The sequence below is a fragment of the Hyaena hyaena genome, unplaced genomic scaffold (assembly GCF_003009895.1).
Source record: "Hyaena hyaena isolate Hyena2069 unplaced genomic scaffold, ASM300989v1 scaffold_159, whole genome shotgun sequence".
NCBI classification, from domain to species: domain Eukaryota; kingdom Metazoa; phylum Chordata; class Mammalia; order Carnivora; family Hyaenidae; genus Hyaena; species Hyaena hyaena.
The window spans coordinates 479,046-493,664 of NW_024080791.1; the positions used below are offsets into that span (position 1 = coordinate 479,046).

General features: G+C 36.9%; 1 non-coding gene across 1 annotated transcript; it reads left to right on the forward strand.

The window, feature by feature from the left end:
- Nucleotides 1-1,215: 1,215 nt before the first annotated feature.
- Nucleotides 1,216-1,321, forward strand: LOC120236711. The gene has a single exon (XR_005529747.1). It is a non-coding gene; the product is annotated as a U6 spliceosomal RNA (small nuclear RNA).
- Nucleotides 1,322-14,619: the final 13,298 nt, after the last annotated feature.

The window sequence follows — 14,619 nt, forward strand, 5'->3', positions numbered from 1 at the left end:
ACAGGTTTATATCACAGCATTGGAACCAACTAAAAATGCAGCGTTTGATATTTCTGTGCTAAAAATGACTTCTAGCTCCTCACTGGAAACTTCTCACTGGGCATGATTTTATCCAATCCTGGCCTTCTCCCATATTCTCTAATATTTCCTTTTTTCTCCCTCTTACTTTTCCTCCTCTCTTCTATGGTATCACTCACTTTTACATTCCTGATCATTTCTTATGCAGAGTGGTTTTGCTTTTACCTTGTTTTTCCTTTTTCAGGTTGTGTTTTCAGGACTTTATCTGCCATAAAGTGTATAAATAAATATTTATTTATACAAAAAAAAAAAAAAACCAGTTTCTTATGTTATAGAAACTTTGGTACCAACTGTTAACATATCTTCCGAGCTATTCATCTGACGATTTTCCTTCCCGTCTTTAAAAACCCTGGAGTATTTTTGTTACCTCCAGGATAAAATTTTAAGCCCATTGTATGGCATTAAAAACACTTTGCAATCTGTACCTTAGCCATTTTTCTACTATGACCTTAATTAGTGTTTTAAAAAATGTGAAAAAATAAAGATAATAAAAGTGAAGACAAAATTTTTAAAAACCATTCATAGTATCCACCATTCAAAGATAAACCATGCTACTTTTTCAATGTCTGGCCATAGAATTATATCTCATGTATATAGCTACATGGAATTTTATTTTACAAAAATTTAAACTTCATATATTTTCTTATAACCTGTTTCTAAGAAATAAGCAATAAATTATTATCTAATATCAATAAATATTCATCTATAATATACTTAAGGGCTAAAAAGAATGTTGAGACCCCCAACATTAATTTTATCAATGTATATAACTAAATATTTAGGGTTTTTCCCCCAATTTTTTGATACTTAAGCAAGAATGTTATAAATATTCTTATAGCCAAAGCATTGCATAACTCTGTAGTATTTAGTGTGAATATACAAGTGTGGAACTGATGTGAAATTGGTGTGGAATTTGTGGGTATGTATATAGCTGTAAAAACTGTGTTTCACTCAATCCCTGTAGGGTGTATAGGGTAGGGCTGTATGTTATCAAATTGTAAATATTTGTCATATTTTTAATGAAAATTATCTCATGACTATACCCAATGTTGCATTGCATTTTCATATATATAAATATTTCATTTTAAGCTGATGAAAAATGTTCTTATATATAGTGCTTAAGAAATCCAATGATCAGTGCTCACTTTGGTGGCACATATGCTAAAATTGGAACAATACAGAGAAGATTAGCATCGCCCCATGCAAGGATGGTGCTCAAATTTGTGAAGCATTCCATATTTAAAGAAAGAAAGAAAGAAAGAAAGCAAGCAAGCAAGCAAGCAAGCAAGCGCATCTCTGTGGCAGTCTCAGAAGTAATTAGAATTCTGTGTGTGTGTGTGTGTGTGTGTGTGTGTGTGTGTGTGTATGTGTGTGTGATGTTAAAAATAGAATTTTTTAATATCGCACCTTGTTTTTATGCTGAAATTAATTTTAGATAGAATAAGAAATGAAATACTAAGAAATACATAGCGTTCTCATTAACAGCCATAATCAAAAGGCCTTTGGTTATTGATGTTAATTGTAACTTAAAAGTTGGTTATGGTCACATAATCATTAGGTGCTGGTACATTCAGTGGCTGGAATTATAAGTTGGAAATAACATCCTGTAGATCCTTAGAGAGCCAGTGTTTCAGCAGAGAGAAGTATATTATATGGCTAGGTAGAAGATAGTACTTTGGGCCCTGGAAATGATCTCATCCTTACCTTCCTGGATGTCTGCAGTACTGGGGTTTGTTGATAAGACTAGGTGATCCACAATCTGTGGTGGCCTGTTTGCCCTCCAGGGTGGAAACTCTGGCATAGTGTATCTCTCTGAGAGAGTTAATATGTTGGGAGTTGTGATGGTGGCCACCCTGTTAGGAAGCTCCAGGGCAATCAGATTGTATTTAGAGTGTGTGTTTAGAGTAGTCACTGTATTTGGTATTCAGACCCTTCCTCCTTTTACGCATCAGTGTCCAGAGTAGCCTGCATGTTATTGTGGCCAGTGCATCAGTCTCAGAAAATGTGCATGAGATTTTTCAGGAGATCCAGGACAAGCTCTCAGTGCCTCTAGGGTACATCCCAGCCATCAAGTTAGGAGAATTCTCCAAAAAGTCAGGGTATCACCCATATCTTTTCTTTATTCCTAAAACTTTTTTCTAGTATGGTATAAGGACCAGTTTCCAGTTAGGATGCAGTGTTATGCAGGGAAAGATATGAGAAAAGGGTTCATATCCCCTTTCCTGTTTTTAGTATTGGAACAGGAAGTAAAGTTCCACCCAGTGCTCATACTAGGCTGAGTAAGAGTCCTGAAAATGCCATAAACAAAGTATTTTTAATACTTTAATTATGCTGCTAATACAGCACTTTAGATTGTACTAGATAGAGTTTAGACTCTTAAGTATGGCTTATAAGGACTTGCATTATGTGGCACTGTTTGGTCTGCCTCAGGGGCAGGCAAAGTAGCATCAGTACTCTTTGTCCAAGACCTAAAGGGATGTGGGCAGCTCTCATGATATCTGCTATAGGTCCCTTCTTACGTTCCTTGCCTCACTTTCTTCTTATGCCATATGCTCTGAGAATTCTTACCTGCTTGCATGCTTCCATTACTCAGGATATTTACAGAATATGTACCATGTGCAGAGCACTTGCTAGGTACCAGAGATATAAGGGAACAAGATAGAAATGGTCTGTGCCTTCAAGGGCATGACACTCTCCCCTTTTAAAAATATTCTTTCTTTTCTCCCTCACCTAATAAACTTGTTTACAAATGACTCTTACCTGCCCTCACTCCCCAACAAAAAATGAGGGCTTGGCAAAGGTAGAATTCATCTGTGGGATTCCCACCCCATGCCAAAGAGCTTGGCATAAAGTGTGTTCAGTATATTACAGTTGGCCATGTTGTGCTATAGATTAAATACAAGGATTGACTTGGCTAGAGTAGGAGCCACTTGAGGCATTCATTGTACTTTGTTCAACTTTGTATCTCTAGAACCTAGCACATTTCTGGCACATAGTAAATATTGAGCATTTTTAACAGAGTTGAATTAATTTGAATCAAACCAAATTATTCTTCAGAATACATTTACCCATATATACCAGTAACTTGAAATCAAGTTTCATAAAGAATTATTGAAAGAATTTGAAATATTTCATATGAAAACAGTTAAGACTTGAGAAGTACATATACTTGTCTTCAAATATCAGAGAGGCTGATAAAGAAGAAAGACATTTGGCTTGTTGTATCTGTTCCAAAATAAAAATAGATTTTAGCACTAAATTAGAGAGAACTATCAGATTTAGTTACATTACTGTCATGAGTAATGTAATGTCCATCACTGGGGATACCAAAGCAAAGTCTGGGGATGTGGTAGACAAAATTTACCAATGATATGTAGATTCGATGTAAGAGCCTGACAGCCTAGATTCCATGATTTTTCTAGATAAATACGAAGTAATATATTTCTTCTGTCCTTTATATATCTATCTTTCTGACAAGAAAGTTATATTTACAACTAATAGTTTGGTTACTTTGTACTTTACAACTGGCTTTCATATAATCCTTGCAGAGATACTTTGAACAGGTAGAGCAAGTATTATTTCCATTTTACCTGAAAGAAAACAGATGCTATACAGATTCATTTATTTGCCAAAGGTCACACATGTAGTAATTGATGTAAATAGAACTTGAGCCCAGGTTTTTGTGCCTTCTTCTCCAGGCTGTCTATCACACCATGCTACTTCTGTTATGACTGAGATGAGAAAGGAAAGTCACAACCTTCTTTTCAAATACTAATGTAGCTCTTCCCTTGTAGGAGGATTCTGAGAAGCCCTCTGTAATTTATAGTTAGCGTGAGTTTAAGTGGTATGATCGAGAGCAATGGACAAAGAGAAACAAGATCCAGTTAAGAACACAGGGCTCTGGTACCCTATGTTGCTGTTTGCCTGACAGAATCTAACTTTTTCCTGGGAAGGAATTATAATGATGCTTTTATGCTCCTGCCCAGGAAATGTTTATAAATCATAATGTACCATTTGCAAGTGATGTTACCTTATGAATATTAAAAGATTAGGAAATGACATTGGCTTTTGTTGAAAACCTTGAGTGACCCTGTAAGCAGACACAATAAATGATTGCTTTTATTGCAATGCCCTCTAAATATTATTAAAACTCTTTATAGTAGGCAATAAATAATGGCAAACGCATGCTTGATTTATAGCAATTACAGTACAGATGAGTTGGATTCATGTGCTGCACTGTAATGAAGATAATAGCTCAAAACACACGAAGAAACAGTCACTCAGTGAAATATGAGCTGATTTGCATGATCCATGTCCCTTGAGTAACCTGTAATTGGCTATTATGAAATGGACTAAGAATGATTTAGTCTGCAAATAAGAGAAGTGATACCAAATTACCATATAATCTGTGTGTATATCTTCTATTTTCAACCCCAAACTATTTCCATGGCACATAGGATCTGTGCTCCCATATCAAACATGTATGAGTATTCAACAGCTAAGGACCATTCTTCTCTAACCCCTCTGAAAATGTTTCCTTTGACAGTTGCTATCACTTCAACTTTATTCATAGGGAACATACAAAATTGCTTTATTTTAGCTTCCCGATGTACTACATCCTTTCCTAGTAACCTTTTTAGGATGGTTTTTGGGGGTGTGGCTAAAATAGCATCATGGAATTCTGAAACAAAAGGATTCAAGATATACGTGTGACTTATTTTATGCAGCAAAGTGCATTTAGGTAACCCACGTTAGTATTTTGATTTCAGGAAATTTCTAACAAAACTCGGCTTTCCCAATTTTTTTTTTAATTTGCCTAAGTCTCCCTTTGACTCCTCGCAGTAGAAAATCACAATAAAACATTAACAATCCACATGAAACTTTTTTTATTTTTGGTGGACTAGGCTGCCATTTTTGAAAGGCAGTGAAGGGAGCTGTGCCAAAACAGTATTTCATGCCTAGACCGTCTGTCATGCTCCTGAAATCTCATTCTCATTATCACACAAATAACCCAAGGGATACAGCTAGTCCCACTGGCAAGGGGGAGCATCAATGTTTATCCTAAGCTGCTGTTACAGTGGCCATAATGGGAAAAGGTATACCATAATTAAGAGCTATAGCCAACTAATTAAGTCAAATTACATCTAATTATAAATCCAATAATCTATGCCAAAACTAGTTGTTGATAGCTAAGGGAAAAATATACAGTTTTAATTAACCTTCATTATGGATTGGTGTTTAAAGACTTTTTTTAAGTCCAAATATTTTTTTTTTACAAAATAAATTCTATGGCTCTCTTCTAATATTTCGATTTAGAAATGGAGAAATAAAAAATGGAAAATCCTTTAACAAAGAAAAATTTGCCTTTAAAATTTATAAATTAATTATGTTAATTATTAAATATTCCTAGAAAAATTATAATATAATACCAGTGCTGGGCAATTATTTAATGAACTATAATAAAATATTCTTAAAACAAATTAAGAAGGATATAAAAACTAGAATTGGCCAGCAGTAGACTTATTAAATAATAAGACGGAATATAAGACACACATAATGAGAAAATTTGAGGCTATGTAATCTCCACATTAAGTTAACTAGGGAAGAATTATAGCTGTCTTCAAATAATCGAAAAGCACAAGTAAGGAAAGAAGAAAACTGCTGACAAGCTGTTTTGAATATTCATCCTGTATCTGAACAAAATTACATTAAAAAGTTTAACGCAAGGAACTTACTAACCATAAAGGTGGGTAGTGTTATAAAACCTCTTGAAGAAAGCTATGGAACTTTTATCTCTCGATATCTTTTAAAATAATGTGTGTGTGTCTAGATATAGATATACATAGGTACACACATATATACATACACACATCCATATACATATATATGCACACATGAATATGATTAGCCCTAAGTGTCTTGGCATTCTAGTGTTGCTTGATAATTTAAAGAAAAAAATCTATAGAAAATTTTAACTTTAAACTTAAAATAAAGAAGATAAAATTTTTCTATTTGGCTTATGGTGTATTCATGTAGGGATCAATTCATTTTTCACTACACGTGCATGAGCATACCTTCTTCTAGGTAAAAAGTATGATAGACTACGGAACCACAGAAATCCAAAAGAATGTGAGCTTTCTCAAAAGTTTGTGCTTCATTGCTTCCCAGATATGACAAGGCTATTATCCTGGGACCTGGGATTTCACAGCTCAGTTGTTACAGTAGCTGATGTCTGTGCATAATGACGCATTCCTGCATTTATTAAATAAATATTTATTGGTCATCTACTACATGTTAGCCATTATGCTAGACAGATGTGTAGAATACAAAGTTGATAAAAGACTTAGCTCTTGACCTCAAGAAATTTATGAAATATAAGGAGAGATAAGATCCATATATAAATTACTAAAGTAAAAAGAAAATATAGGTATTGTGACAGAGATACCAAGGGAGAGCTGTGGTTTCCAGGAGGAAGTAACCACTTCTTGGAAACAATATATCAGGAGATTTTTATAACAATTATACTTTTTGATGATCATGAATGGTAGACACAATTTGGGTAGGAAAACAAGTTTGATGAAGGTAATTCTTTGCACATCAAGTGAGAGTGATGAATTTAAAGAGCTTTATGATTAATCATTGTCTTTTTTGTTATTGTTGTTCAATTCAGTCACATATGCTTTTACTGTGTTCCAGGCTCTAAAATAAAGGCTGGGAGTTTATAAACCATTTTATCCTTATATGAAGCTAACCTTTGTTGAATTACAAGTTTTGTACTGATGAATCTTTCTTCTTGAAGAGCATGGGCATTTTCCCTCTTTGCTCTCTCCTCTCTTCTGAGGTGATCCAATTCAGATGCACAACTTTTATCATCCACAAACCTTGTAAACTTGTTTCTCCAACCTAGAGCTCTCCTCAGAGTCCCCAACCATATGTTATTTGCCTAATTGATATTTCAGGCACCAAAGTAAAACTGTCTAAAACAAAATTTGTAATCATTCCCCCAAACTTGGCCTTCCCCCTGTGCTTTCTATCTCAGTAGATGAAGCCAATATCCATCTAGTTACGCATACCTTAAACCTAAGGAGCATCTCCATGCCTACCTCTCACTACATGCCACAATAAATTTACCGATCAATGCCAATAATCCAAGTTTACTGTTAAAAACCTCTTAAATTTGCCCAGTTCTCATCATATTACCCCCAATATGCTCACCCACATTTACCATTTTCTTTCATATGAACTATCATTGTAATCAATTTTTCCCTGCATCCATTTTTGTCTCCTTCATTTCTTATACTGCAACTGGGATGATTTTTGCAAAGTATATCTCATTGTGTAACTTCCTTGATTAAATCTTCCAAAAGCCATCAGAATGAAGATGACATTTCTAAATAAGTGTCCAAAGGCTTTCATGATCTGACCCCTCTCTGGTTTTCCAACCTGTCCTCAGAAGTGGACTGTCCTTGCAATCTTGAGTGAAACCTTCACTTGGGTTCTCAAATGTGCCATTCTCCCTCCTCCTCTGTGGATTCTTTGCTTATGCTTCTTCCTGGCCAGGAGTGCTTTCTACTGATATCCATTGCCTTACTTTCAATTGATTTAATCTCTACTTATTTATCAGCTCTCAGCTCAAATACCACTCCATTAAGAAAACTATCTATCACCATGAGTATTTTTCCTTTGTGATCTTTTCTTTTTATTTTTTTTTTTACCTACTCACATACAATTCAAGTGAGAAGTAATGGTAAATAATATGAAGATGGATTTATAGTTTAACATAGTGAAAAGCATATGCATTTATCTTTTCTCTAGCCCTCAATTTCTTACTCAAAACATATAAACATATAGGAATAAAGAGAATAGAACAGAACTCACTAGTAGACTACAGAGTTAAACCAATTAATTAGAGATTGAAAGTGAACTGAATAAGGAGAATCTGTTTTCAAGCAGTGCAGGGGTTACTATCACCCATAAGATTTTTGAGAGGAATACCAGAGAAAGGCTAATTTGCAACCACAGAAATCCAGAAAGTGTCAAGATTTCAGAGACACCAAGTATGGAAGCAGAGTAAGGTAAGTGGCTAAAAGCAGTGGAATTGTTTGAAAGTCTGCCTAAAAAGTATTGGACAACAATGATACTACTTGTCTACCCCGTGCACATTGAACTACCAGATGATGAAGCCCCTCTCTTCCTTCAGATGAAACCAGAGAGATATTATCTAGAGAGCTAAACCAGAAAAATCTCTAGATCCAGAACCACGAGACACCTAGATAACAGGGATGAGGCACTACACTGAAACAGGAAATATAAGTAAGAATTTGCACATGAAATTTTGAGAACCTCATTCAGGTCCTCTGCAGAGGGCAGGCAGAAATGGATAGAATAGAATTTCAAGAAAATTCTATTCTAGAGAAACAGATCAGCTCTAGATAAAAAGCCTACACATACTTATAGTTGTAGATTCCCTAATAAAAGAACTTTGTCTCTACATAATCACACTGCTGAAAGCTCACAAGACAAGTCACATCCATGAATCCATAGCTTCTAATCAGGTTTTTGATTCCTTATTCTTAAATTTGATAAATAAGGATAACCAAATAACTAAGGAATGTCTATAACATGAAAGACAAAGAACAAAGAAAGACCTCCCTAAGAAACAAAAACCAAGCAGGCAGCAAAAGAAAGTGTTTTAGAAAATCCTCTAATTAATTGCTTCAATGATAGAATATGATGTTGCATAAAAGAAACAAAAGAATTCAAGGAACACTTTGGGAATGACAATGTTTTGGGTAATGAACAATATGATACCCAAACAGAAAAATTCAGTAGAAAGTTTGGAAAATAGCCAATGAAAGCTCCAAGACTCGAGGAAAAAATTCTGTGGACAATACATAAGAAAAAATTAACTCAGAGAATTAACCCAGAAAGACTTACATCTGGCTAAAAGGAGCACAGAAAGAAAAAAAATAGAGAAATTGGAAGCTAAGAAATTATAAAAGAAATAATACAAGACAATAAAACTGTTTTTCCAAACTAAAGAACCTCAGCTTCCACGTCAAAATGATCCACCCAGTGCTTGGGGGTAAGGGGTGGGAGAAACTTTAAAATACAGTACTTTGTCACTCTCTAGTACTTACCTACCCCCAGTCATGACCACCGTCTTGAAACTTATATTGTTTCCTTGTTTCCTTGTTTTGCTTATAATTTTGCCACCTAATGTATGATTCTCTTAAAAATGCATTGCTTAAATTTTGTTTTAAAACTTACAAAAAAGGAATCATATTGTTAATAGAAGAATAGAATAGAATAGAATAGAATAGAATAGAATAGAATAGAATAGAACTTTGTAATTTCAAAATGCTAGGGATAAGAGAAGTTTATAAAAGCCAGATCACAAATTACTGGTACAGCTTCAGATATTGACAAGAATGATGACTAATTACATATACATATCCTCATTTTATTTCTTTGTTTTTGTTTTTTAAGTTTTAGACATTTAACATACAGTGTAGGGGCATCTGGGTGGCTCAGTCAGTTAGGCATCTGACTTCCGCTCAGGTCATGATCTCATGGTTCACAGGAGTTTGAGCCCTGCGTTGGGCTCTGTGCTGACACCTCAGAGCCTGGAGACTGCCTCAGATTCTGTGTCTCCCTCTCTGTCTCTCCCCCTCCCCTACTCATGCCCTGCTCTCTCTCTCTCTCCAAAAATAAAAACATTAAACATTTTTTTAGCATACAGTACAATATTGGCTTCAAGAGCAAAAGTCATTGAGTCATCATTTACATCCAACACTCAGTGCTCATTATTACAACAAGGCCCCCCTTAATACCCATCACCCATCTCGCCTATCACCCACCCACCTGTCTCTATCAACCTTCAGTTTGTTCTCTTCTGTTAAAAGTCTCTTGTGGTTGGATTCTCTCTCTCTTTCATCCCCCTTCCCATATGTTCATCTGTTTTATTTCTTAAATTCCACATACGAGTGAAATCATATGGTATTTGTTTTTCTCTGACTGACTTATTTCACTTAGCATAATACACTCTAGCTCTATTCATGTCATCAAATGGCAAGATTTCATTCTTTTTGATAGCTGAGTAATATTACATCGTAAATACATACCACATCTTCTTTAGCCATTCTTAAGTCAATGGACATTTGGGCTCCCTCCATACTTTGGCCATTGTTGTTACGCTGATAGAAACATTGGTCTGCATGTCCCGCTTTGAATCTGTAACTTTGTATCCTTTGGGTAAATACCTAATAGTTAAAGTTCTGGATTGTAGGGCAATTCTATTTTTAGTTTCTTGATGTCGTTCCGTACTCTTCTCCAGAGTGGCTGCACCAGTTTGCATTCCCACCAATAGTACAAGAGGGTTCCCCTTTCCTCACATCCTCATCAACACCTATTGGTTCTTCTGTTGTGAAGTTTAGCCATTCTGACAGGTGTGAGATGATATCTCATTGTAGTTTTGATTTGTCTTCCCCTGATGATGAGTGATGTTGAGCATCTTTTCATGTGCTTATTAGCCATCTGGATATTATCTTTGGAAAAGTGTCTATTCATGTTTTCTACCATTTCTTAACTGGGTTGTTTGCTTTTTGGATGTTGAGTTTGATAAGTTCTTTATAGATTTGGGATACTGATCCTTTGTCTGATACATCATTTGCAAATATTTTCTCCCATTTCATCAGGTGCCTCTTAGTTTTGTTGATTGTTTCCTTTGCTGTGAAGAAGCTTTTTACTTTTTAAAAAAAAATGTTTATTTTTGAGAGAGAGAGATAGAGAGAGACAGAAACAGCATGAGTGGGGGAGGGACAGAGACGGACACACACACACAGAATCTGAAGCAGGTTCCAGACTCTGAGCTGTCAGCACAAAGCCTGACACAGGGCTTGAACTCACTAACTGTGAGATCATACCCTGAGCTAAAGTTGGACACTCAACCAACTGAACCACTCATGCAACTCCAGAAGCTTTTTATCTTAATGAAGTCCCAATAATTCATGTTTGCTTCTGTTTCCTTTGCCATTGGTGATGTGTCTAGTAAGAAATTACTCTGGCTGAGATCAAAGAGATTGCTGCCAGGGCGCCTGGGTGGCTCAGTTGGTTAAGTGTCTGACTTTGGCTTAGGTCATGATCTCACGGTTCGTGGGTTCCAGCCCCGTGTTGGGCTCTGTGCTGACAGCTAGCTCAGAGCCTGGAGCCTGCTTCAGATTCTCATTCCCTCTCTCTCTCTCTCTCTCTCTCTCTCTCTCTCTCAATCTGACCCTCCCCTGTTCATGCTGTGTGTGTGTGTGTGTGTGTGTCTCAGAAATAAATAAAACATTAATTTAAAAAAAAAAGAGGGGCGCCTGGGTGGCTTAGTCGGTTAAGCGTCCGACTTTCGCTTGGGTCATGATCTCGCGGTTCGTGGGTTCGAGCCCCGCGTCGGGCTCTGTGCTGACTGCCAGCTCAGAGCCTGGAGCCTGTTTCAGTCTGTGACTCCCTCTCTCTCTCTGACCCTCCCCTGCTCACGCTGTCTCTCTCTCTCCTAGAAATAAATAAAACATTAAAAAAAATAAAAATAAAAAAATAAAAAAAAAAGAGATTGCTGCCTATGATTTTGATAGTTTCCTGTCTCACATTTAGGTCTCTCATCCATTTTGAATATATTTTTGTGTATGGTATAAGAAAGTGATCCATTTTCATTCTTCTTCATGTTGCCATCCAGTTTTCCTGACATCATTTTGTTGAAAAGACTGTCTTTTTTCCATTGGATATTCTTTCCTGCTTTGTCAATGATTAGTTGACCATAGAGTTGTAGTTCCATTTTGGGTTTTCTATTCTGCCATTGATCTATGTATCTGTGTACAGTACCATACTGTCTTGATGACTAGAGCTTTATGATAAAGCTTGAAATCTGGAATCATGATGCCTCCAGTTTTATTTTTCTTTTTCAGGATTGTTTTGGCTATTTGGGGTCTTTTGAAGTTCTATACAAACTTTAGGATTGTTTGTTCTAGCTCTGAGAAAAATGGTGGTGGTATTTCAATAGGAATTGTATTAAATGCATAGATTGCTTGCAAATCAGAGGACTCTAGATGCTGGTGAGGATGTGGAGAAACGGACACCCTCCTACACTGTTGGTGGGAATGTAAACTGGTGCAGCCCCTCTGGAAAACAGTGTGGAGGTTTCTCAAAAAATTAACACTAGAACTCCCCTGTGACCCAGCAATAGCACTGCTAGGAATTTACCCAAGGGATACAGGAGTGCTGATGCATAGGGGCACATGTATCCCAATGTTCATAGCAATACTCTCAACAATAGCCAGAACATGGAAAGAGCCTAAGTGTCCATCAACTGATGAAAGGATCAAGAAAATGTGGTTTATCTATACCATGGAATACTACATGGCAGTGAGAAAGAATGAAATCTGGCCATGTGTAGCAACATGGATGAACCTTGAGGGTGTTATGCTGAGCAAAATAAGTCAGGCAGAGAAGGACAGATACCATATGTTTCCAGAATTCTCTCTTTATCCTTGTATTTTGCAAGTTTCAGTATGATATGTCATGGTATTAATCTGTTTTTGTTGAATTTGTTGAATTTTGTTGAATTTGAAGGCAGTTCTCTGTGCCTGTTGGATGTGAATGTTTGTTTCCTGCCCTAGATTAGGGAAGTTCTCAGCTATAATTTGTTCAAATAAACTTTCTGTCTCCTTTTCCAGCTCTTCTGAGATTACTATGATGTGGATATTATTTTGCTTTACAGAATTGCTGAGTTCTGTAAGTTTCTCTTTGTGATCTAATAGTTTTTTCCCCTCTTCTTTTCAGCTTCATTGTTTTCAATAATTTTATTTTTTTATTCCCTATCCTTTCCTCTATTTCTTCAACCCTCACTGTGACCTTATCCAGTCTGTCTTGCATCTCAGTTATAGCATTTTTTATTTCAGCCTGACTAGTTTTAAGTCATTTTTCTCTGTAGCTAGGGTTTCTCTGGTATCTTCTATGCTTTTTTTCAAGCCCAGGTAGTAGTCTTATGACTGTTCTAAATTCTTGTTCAGATATGTTACTTATATCTGTTTTGAACAAGTCCCTACCTTTGATTTCTTCTTGACCCTTGTTTTGGGAAGAATTCCTCCATCTTGCCATTTTGGCTAAGCTTCTGTCTTCTGCATGTTTTGAATGCTTGTTATGTTTCCTGTACCTGAGAGTAATGCTATGTTAAAAAGGGTACATTGTCCAGGGTCTGGCACTTCGGGAAGTGTTTCTAGTTTGTGCTGTGTGCACTCTGCTGTTGTGTTTTGGCTGCTCTTTCCCATTGGTCAGTCCTCTGCAGAGCTCCTCCTTGCTTGCAGTGGGGAGTGTGGGAAACTTTAGCTAGGCGTGCTTTGATTTGTTAAAATAAGCTTGGGGAAAAAAAGAGAAAGAGGAAAAATATCTGATTTAAAAAAAAACAGAAAAGAGGAAAGGAACTGGAAAAAAAAACAGTCAAAAAACTATAAGCCTGATTTCAAAGAAAAAGAAAGGAAACAAAAAAAAAGAAAGAAGGAAAACAAAAGAAAAAAAAAAGGAAGCCTGATCTAAAATAAAAGAGAAAAGGAAATGAAAGTCAAACTAACAAACATATAAACAAAAAACTATGAGCATAATTCCAAAGAAAAGAAAAGAAAAAGGGGGAAAAATGGAAAAAAAAAAAAAGTAAGCCTTGTCCTATTTCCACCAGAACTGCAGGTGACAGTTTGATGTACTCTATGATCCGTACACGTGGTATGCACAGAGCTGCCTGTGCTGGTCTTCTAGAGGAGAGGCCCACTGCTCTGTCTTGGAGTCAGTCTTGCCCCAAGAAATACGCAGCTGCCAGACACAGAGAAGGAGGTTTGGTGTAAGCGGATCCTGCCTCCCCTGGAGGCTACTGTGTTGCTCTCTGAAGTCCCACTATGGTGGTGTTGGGGAGAAAATGGCACTACCCCAATCTCTCATCCCTGACAGGGGATCTCACACCCCCTGCTGTTCAGTGAGCCCTTGCAGAATAGTGAGAGCAGTCAACATGCCCTTTGCCACAACTCTGCTGCATTTTTTCTGTAACATGTAGCTGGAATTCACAGTTCAAACTCTGAAAGCACCCAGCACTAGGGAGACCTGCCCCTCCTCCAGGGTCGAGCCCTTTCATTCTGTGTCTGTCTTTGTCCCTGAGTAACAGTCCCGTGCCTGCGTGGTATGTGGAATCTGTGGTGTAGCACCACCAAAAGCAGCAACCAGGTTATACACCCTCTGTGTGTGCCTCTGTCCTGTGCTGATGAAAGGCCTTTGCTGGAGCCTGCAAGGTCTTTTGTCCTCAGAGAGGTAATATATTGTCTTCCAACTGTACTCCAGCAAGAGGAATGTTCTCTCCCATTGCAACCCAGGAAATCCCTAAACCATGCTTGCACTCTGGAGCCCCCACCCTCCTCCTCCCCCAGAGTGCTCCAGAGAAAGTTGAGCACTTCCAATACCTCAAAATTTGAAACTTCACATGCTATTTGCTAAACACTGTGACACTCAGTGCCCCTCACT